The 8,164-nt window shown below is 34.2% G+C and overlaps 1 pseudogene; it reads right to left on the bottom strand.

Annotated features, from left to right (window-relative positions):
• Positions 1–705: 705 nt before the first annotated feature.
• LOC138172597 (eukaryotic translation initiation factor 3 subunit M pseudogene) lies at positions 706–1,853 on the bottom strand (annotated as a pseudogene).
• Between the last annotated feature and the right edge of the window lie 6,311 nt (positions 1,854–8,164).

Consider the following 8,164-nt stretch of genomic DNA (forward strand, 5'->3'; position numbering starts at 1 on the left):
AATTTCAAAATTATGCAGGAAGGAAAGAACTTTTCATTTCCCAAAGAGAATCAATCAGAATTTAACAGCTATGCCTTGCTTATAAAAAATCAAAGGAAATCTTTGAAAATAAAATCTGGGGAAAAAAGATCGATTTGCCCCTAAAAGTAAAATGTCATCATAGACATAACTAGAAGGGTGTTTTTTGGCCCAATCTGAAATGTACCTGAAATTCTTCTGAGGGAAAATCAGGAGCAGGGATAATATACATACACGGAATTGCTTTCTAAGCATGTTGCTGCATATCCCATACAAAACTGAACCTGGAATCAATAATTGGACAGTCAGTAAAATGTAAGAACTGAACAAATAGAAGAAAATAAGAACTGTTAGGAAAGAAATGAAATGCTGATTCCATCTGACTACTACTACATAAATTCATAGATGTATATTAGGATCATGTTTTTGTTTGTCATTTAATTTTTTATTAAGAACAAAACACTTCACACTTTTTCTGAAAGACATTGATATGACAAAGAGAGTATCAGAAGGCTAAAGGATCTATGGAACAAAAAAAGTGGGGGGGAAAGGAAAGAGGGATGAAATGAAAACATTTCTTGTAAAGGAGTATTAAAAATTAATGCCACTGAAATAGAAAAATTGATGAGGTATGTGGATGGACAAGGAAGACTCTCTTTCATTTTTTGTTTGTTTAAGAATGTTTTATTATGATTTAGAATTTTCTCCAAAGAGAACAATATCATAAAATTTCAGAGTATCAGAAAGACTGAGAAAGCTGTTTTTCACTTGGCTTCAAGTTTTGCTTCCAAATTTTCAGTGCATTCTACAGTTGTTTCCACTGCTGTTTTCCAAACGTCCAATGTGTACTATTACTGACAAGTGCTTTTTCCTGTGGTTGGTCAGTTTTGCAGTAGACCATCTTGGTCCTTACACCATCATGACAAATGCTTCTACACCATCAGCTCCAATCTGAAGTTCTTGCTGCATTGTGTCAAAAGATTTATTTATTCTCTACTACCATCTCAATAAAAGTAAGTAGTTTCCTTTTTGCCATGTTCTGTTCAATCAACAAACCAAGAGAATCAATGATGTCTAATATTCTGTTAAAACTTAGTATACAATGCCAATTTAGCACTCACAAAAATGGTTAAATGATCACAGATAATCTCCTTTTCCAAATTTTTGACTGGTTTTAAGGTAAGAAGGTGGTCAAAAAGAATGAATTTGGATCTTCCAATACTCTTACAATATACCTGTAGGCATCAACTTAAACCCGAGAAGCCCTTAATTGTAGGTAACATCCTAACAAGTCTATTGTGACTTTGGAAAAGTACTACTCTTCTTGTAGTCTACAAGTGCTTCATAAAGCAGTCTCAAAGGAGTATGGGATTTTTTCCATAGTTGAGGTTCTAGTCGGAAATCAATTTCTGAACTTGATACAGTTCAATTGGAATATATGGGATAGTATCACAAGATGCTGCTACTTTAATAAGACTGCAATAGACTGTATGTCTTAGATGAGTGTTTTTATTCATTCCTTTGAAATGATTGCTCAACAATTGAAGCTACAGGGATGGACGTTCACCTTCCCAAAATTTAACCAGCTTTTCATACAGGCTTTCAATCAAAGCTTCTTGCTTGTCGGGCTCTAGGATCAAGAATAGGAATACAATGGAGTTCATCCAACTCTCAACATCTTTGTCATCCTCTTTTAGTCAAACAACATATGCTTCAATGTTCTGAGCTAAATCAGAGTTCTCTTCTGAGATTTCAGTTCCTTTAAATTTCAAGTAAACTTAAAGTTCTGCATCCTGGTTCTTCTCAGTGATGTCAGTGAAAGCCAGGATGCTCATAGTGAAGACTCTGGGCACTGCAGTGGTCTCAGCTCACTGCATCACCACCACATTCATTTTACGTAGAAAAGGGAAGAGTAAGATAAACCAAAACAGAAAGAATAATTCCAAAAAATTCCAAAAGTTGGAGGATTTGGGAAGAAGGGGTTGTCAAAGAAAGAAGAAGAGGATTGGATGAGTGTAAACAAAGAAAACCACAGCGATCTGATGCTGATTTATGAAAGGAAGAAATTATACACCTATACATATATGTGTATGTATTTCTGTGGATATGTATTATTCAATAGAAGAAAGCACATGTCTAAAAAAAAACTCTAAATGTCAGTGAGTTAAATTCTCAATAAAAAGAAAGAAAAGGAAAGTATGGATTTAAAAAAAAGATTCAATAATTTTGCTATATACATGAAACACATTCAAAATATATCACCATACCCTTTGACCCAAAGATCCAACTGATAAGCCATGGATCATTGGCAAAATATATCAAAGATAGAAAACACATACCAAAATGTTTACAGCATTGATTTTTATCTTTAGTGGCAAAGAACTGGGAAAAAATATGTGTCCACTGAGTGGCAGAATAGCTAAAAAACAATGTGGTACATAGGTATAATGTAATGGTACTGAACTATAAGAAAGAAAGAAAATGAAAAAGGAAACAAAGATTCATGAAAACCACATGGACTAATGAAAAAGTAAAATGGTAAATAGAGCCAAGAAAATAATATGCACAATTTAATTAGAAATAATAACAGACCCTGAACATTATGTAAATATAATATAAATGTAATTATGATAAACTGTCAATATAAACTTTGTCTTAATGACAAGATAAGAAAATGCACCTCCACTTCTTTGCAGAGAATCAAAGCTTTAGATTCAGGATGTTTATTTTTAAACACGGTTGCTTTGTTGGCTAATTTTATTGAAGTGACCATTTTTATTCCCTTTTTAAATTTTGTTTTCATTAAAGAAAATGACTCTGTGGATAGGGGAAGTATGTAATTGGAAACAGAGGTGATACAAAAACAAAAGATATTATTTTGTAAAAACAAAAGAACAATTTTATATTTATGACAAAATTTAAGTAAAAATATGAGAAGTAAAGGTAAGAGAATAAAATAAAATTTATTATAATACAGGAAACTTTAAAGACATAAATTACAATCATAAGGGAAGATAAGTTAACAATAAAAATTGATAACACCAAGAAAAATAAAAAAGAAGGAATTACATAAGAATTACAGGTACCAGAGACAATTTTAAAAAGCAGTATAAAATATACACACACTAACTTGCAGAGAGTTTAAGTTCTTAAAAAAATGTAGGTGAATTGCAAAAAAGACATTAAACAAAAGCGATAGTAAGACACTTTAATATTTCCTCCTCAATGATGGACAAATCTAGCAAAAATATAAATAAGAAAAAATATAGGGCCTGAAATATTTCTGAGAATATTAGATTATTAACTTACTGTGAATAATCAGTGATCACATTAGAGAATAAACCATATTTCTAAATATTCTGAAGTATTTTTAGAAAACTCAAACTTATACTATGGCATAAAGGAATCATAAGTAAAGGTAAAATAAGCATAATAAACGCATATTTTATAGGCCAAAACACAATAAAATGTGAAGAGAAGATATAGACCTAAATGGAAACTAAGTAAGACCATCTTGAATATAGCCAGTTAACAAATAAATCATAGGAACAATCTAATTACATTAGAGAGTTAATCAATGATACAGTACATAAAAACAGAGTACAGTCAAAGTGGTCAGAAAAAAAAAAAATATATATATATATATAAATACCAAAAAAGGTAAAATTGTGTGCCAAAGATTGAAGAGAAAAATAGAAAAAAGTGAGACTGTTCCTAATCTCAAGGGGCTTGCCTTATTATTGAGAAAGACAGCACAGAAAAGCAGCTCAACTGAAAGGCAGATGGAAAGACCCAGAAGTCCTAAGTGTTCAGCCTGTGATCAATCCTAAGAGTCTATGGATTGCATTGGTAGGTCAAAAACACTAGAAGAGGGGGCAGAGTCAAGATGGCAGAGTAGAAGCAGGATCTCCCCACTGCTCTGGCTTCCACCTCCCCAATCCATATAAAAAGGGGACTCTAAACAAACTTTGGAGCTGCAAAACACACAAAATGACACAGAGAAGCTAACCTCCCACTGAGGAAAGCCCAGCAGCCTGGCAGGAATCCAGCACAGAGCTCTGGAAGCCGAGCCACATGGCAGCTTCAGCTTCTGGCCTGCAGAGTATAGGGGGACCAAGCACCAGTCTGACGGGTAATCGCTCTTTCTTTAACTGCTTGGCTCTGGATTGCAGTCTGGGGTGGAGGTCCTGGGGTGTGTGTCCAGCTTGCAAGAGCCTATGCAGGGCATTCATCTAATACCTCTGGCAGCTGAGAAAACCCCAGCGTTTGGGACGAAAGCTTCCCTGTCTGGTGGCTGAGTCCTACTGTGGCAAAAAGCCCAGGGGTCAAGTGACTGAGGGGACACATGACCAGGCAAAGGAAACAAAGCAGACAGAAGATTACAACATAATACTCCTATTTTGGGGACACAAAGGAGCAAAGCATGGAACAGAAGGAATACAGTGAAGTCAGAACTCCTGCACCAAAAGCTTCAAGGGAAAATATGAGCTGGTTACAGGCCATAGAGGACTTTAAGAAGCAGATAAGAGAAGTGGAGGAAAAATTGGAAAGAGAAATGAGAACGATGCAAGAAAATTACGAAATGAGAGCCAACAGCCTGACTGAGGAAAATAATACCTTAAAAAACAGACTAACTCAAATGGCAAAAGAGGCTCAGAAAGATAATGAGGAGAAGAATGCCGTAAAAAGCCAAATTTTCCAGATGGAAAAAGAATCTCAAAAGCTCACTGAGGAGAATCATTGCTCCAGAATTAGATTGGAGCAAATGGAAGTTAATGACTTTATGAGAAATCAAGATGCTGTTAAACAGATCCAAACAAATGAAAGAATAGAAGGCAATATGAAATATCTCATGGGAAAAACCACTGACCTGGAAAATACATCCAGGAGGGATAATTTAAAAATTATTGGACTACCTGAAAACAATGATCAAAGTAAGAAGCTAGAAACCATCCTCCAGGAAGTCCTCAAAGAAAACTGCCCTGATGTTTTAGAACAAGAGGGCAAAATAGAGGTTGAAAGAATCTAAATATCACCTTCTGAAAAAGATCCCAAAAAGAAAACTCCTAAGAATATTATAGCCAGGTTCCAGAATTCCCAGATTAAGGAGAGAATATTACAAGCAGCCAGGAAGAAACAATTTGAATATTGTGGAAACACAATCAAGATAACCCAGGATCTGGCAGCTTCTACATTGAGGGATCAAAGGGCTTGAAATATGATATTCTGGAGGTCAAAGGAGCTGGGAATAAAACCAAGAGTCACCTACCCAGCAAAACTGAGTATCATGTTTCAGAGGAAAATATGGTCATTCAGTGGAATAGAGGACTTTCAAGCATTCTTGCTGAAAAAACCAGAGTTGAATAGAAAATTTGACATTCAGATACAAGAAGCAAGAGAAGCATGAGAAGGTAAACAGGGAAAAGAAATCATAAGGAACTTATCAAAGTTGAACTATTAACATTCCTACATGGAAAAACAATAATTGTAACTTGTGAAACTTTTCTCAGTAGTTGAAGGGAAAAAAAAAAAATATATATATATATATATATACATATACATATATATGAGGGTATGTGGGCATATGAATACATATGTGAATGTGTGTATATATGTTTACAGGTATACATAGAGGGCACAGGACCAATTTAACAGGAAGGGATGATACTTAAAAGGTGAAATTAAGAGGTGAGAGAGGAATATAATGAGAGGAGATGGGGAGAGACAGAATGGGGTAAACTATCTCATATAGAAGAGGCAAGGGAAAATGGTTACAATGGAGGGGAAGAATAGGAAGGCAAAAGGGTCAACCTTATTTCCATTGAATTTGGCTTGAGGAGGGAATGAAATACACACTAAATAGGGTATCTCACCCTCCAGGAGAGTACGGGGGAAGGGGATGAGAGGGGAGATGATGGAAGGGAGGGAAGGCTGGGGAGGAGGGAAATTGGAAGCACCCACTTCTGAAAAGGGATCAAAGCAGAGAAGAGAACAAGTGGGAGGTGGGATAGGAGGGAGGGAAATACAGTCAGTCTTTTACAATATATCTACTATGTTATTGTTTTGCATTAGCCACAAATGTACAACCTATACTGAACTGCTTATCCTCCCAGCAAGTGTTGGTGACAAGGGAGGAAAGGAATGAATCTGGAATTCAAAGTTTTAAAATCAAATATTCAAATATATATATATATATATATATATATATATATATATATACAATTATTAATACTATGCTACATATAATTGGGAAATAAGATATACAGGCACTGGGGCATAGAGATCCACTGGAAAAGTCGAAAGGGATATGGGAGAAAATATGGGAGAGAGCAGATTGGAGGAGGGGATATCCTGTGGGACTGTTATTTTGGGGCAGTGGGTAGGGGAAAAACGGGGAGAAAATTTGTAACTCAAAATCTGGCGGAAATGAATGATGTAAATCAGAATTTAATAAAGCATTTGAAAAAAAGAAACAAAAAAACACTAGAGGAAAATATTTAAATTACAACCTTACAATGATCAATAAGAAAAAGAAACAATTAAAACCATAGACAGTAATGGTTACACTCCCAAATATAAATTATTAATGGAAAGAACATCTCTTTTGGCAAAAAGAAAAATGTGAGGAAAACTAGAAAACAGTTTGGCAAAAGTTAGGTTGAGACCAAAAGTTAGGTTACACTATACACAAAAAAATCAAAATGGCTATATAACCTGTACATTAAATGTCACATAAAAAAATTAATTAGAAAAAAAATGAAGACGTGGACTAAATATGTGGAATGAGACACATTTTGGGGCAGGTCAATGTAGAAATTTGTGTAACTTGATTATACATGTTGCTATAAGGTTTTTAGGTTTGGTTTTTGGTTGGTTTGGTTTTTTTTAGTGGGAGGGAGAAAAGAATAAATGCCTGATAGTTTAAAAAATGAAATATAAAAACCTGACAAAGATAAAGTGAGGAAAGGCATCTTTTATAACTATAGCTAGAGGAAAAATTCTTAACTAAATAGGGATGAGGATATAAAAGACAAAATAGCTAATTTGGTTGCATAAATCAAAAGAATTAAACAAAATCAGTGAAGATAAGCTAAAAAAGAGAAACTGTAGAGTGGGAAAGCATTTGTATTATCATCAATAAAAGTATTCAAATCACAAAATATTGGAAAGTATGAATGAATTATGAAAATATGTAATACCAAGATCTACTCTCCAATAGGTAAGTAACCAAAGGATAAAAACTATTTTAAAAAATAAAATAAAAGAACCATGAATTATTAATGGTTACTTGAAAATTTGGTCCCTATCACTAATAGTAAGAAAAATGCTAATTATAAAAATTCTGAGGCTTCCTTCTGAAAACTGATAAAAAAAAATCACCAAAAAATGACACTAGTTAATGTTGAAAGGGCTATGAGAAAGTATATTAATCTGTTTTCAGTGGTCTTCTGCAATGATCCAATTGTTTTGGATAGCCCTTTGGGATTATGTAAGAGAAGAGACTTTACTGTACATACCCTTTGTCCTAGAAATCTCACTATATTCCATAGAAGTCAAAGATAGAAACTAAGATCCAATAGATGCCCAAATATTCATAGCAGCAATTTTTGTGGCAGAAAATAATTGTAAACAAAGTTGCTGCCTATTGATTGTGGAATGGCTTGCAGGGAAGGGGGAGGCATGGTTTTCTTTAAATGTAATGGAATATTATTGTTTAGTAACAAATGACAACTATGAGAAATTCAGAAAAACATGAGATTTCCATGTATTAATGCAGAGTAAAATAAGAGGAACCATAAGCACAATATATCCAATGACTACAACAATATAAGCAAAAATATCGAGAAGCCAAATTCAAGATAATTAAAAAAATAATAATGGACTTTAAAATGAGAAAACAAAAAAATAACTCCTTATATAGAAAGACAGGAATTATTAGGGCAGAAAGCTATATACATTGTCAATCGTGACCACTATTAGTGTTTTAACTTGTTTTTCTTTGTTGTAGCAAATCACTATGGGACCACTTTGACAACTACCACTCAAATAGGATAGCCACTAGGTGGCTAACTGCTACCTTAAGAATTCTGTGGTGTAACCCTAAGGGAATGGGAGTCGAATACTCTCAGGAACATGGCCAGTGTGC

This window comes from Petaurus breviceps, unplaced genomic scaffold, assembly GCF_028583685.1.
Source record: "Petaurus breviceps papuanus isolate PSGF00001 unplaced genomic scaffold, PetGlider_PUasm1.0 551, whole genome shotgun sequence".
Classification (NCBI taxonomy): domain Eukaryota; kingdom Metazoa; phylum Chordata; class Mammalia; order Diprotodontia; family Petauridae; genus Petaurus; species Petaurus breviceps.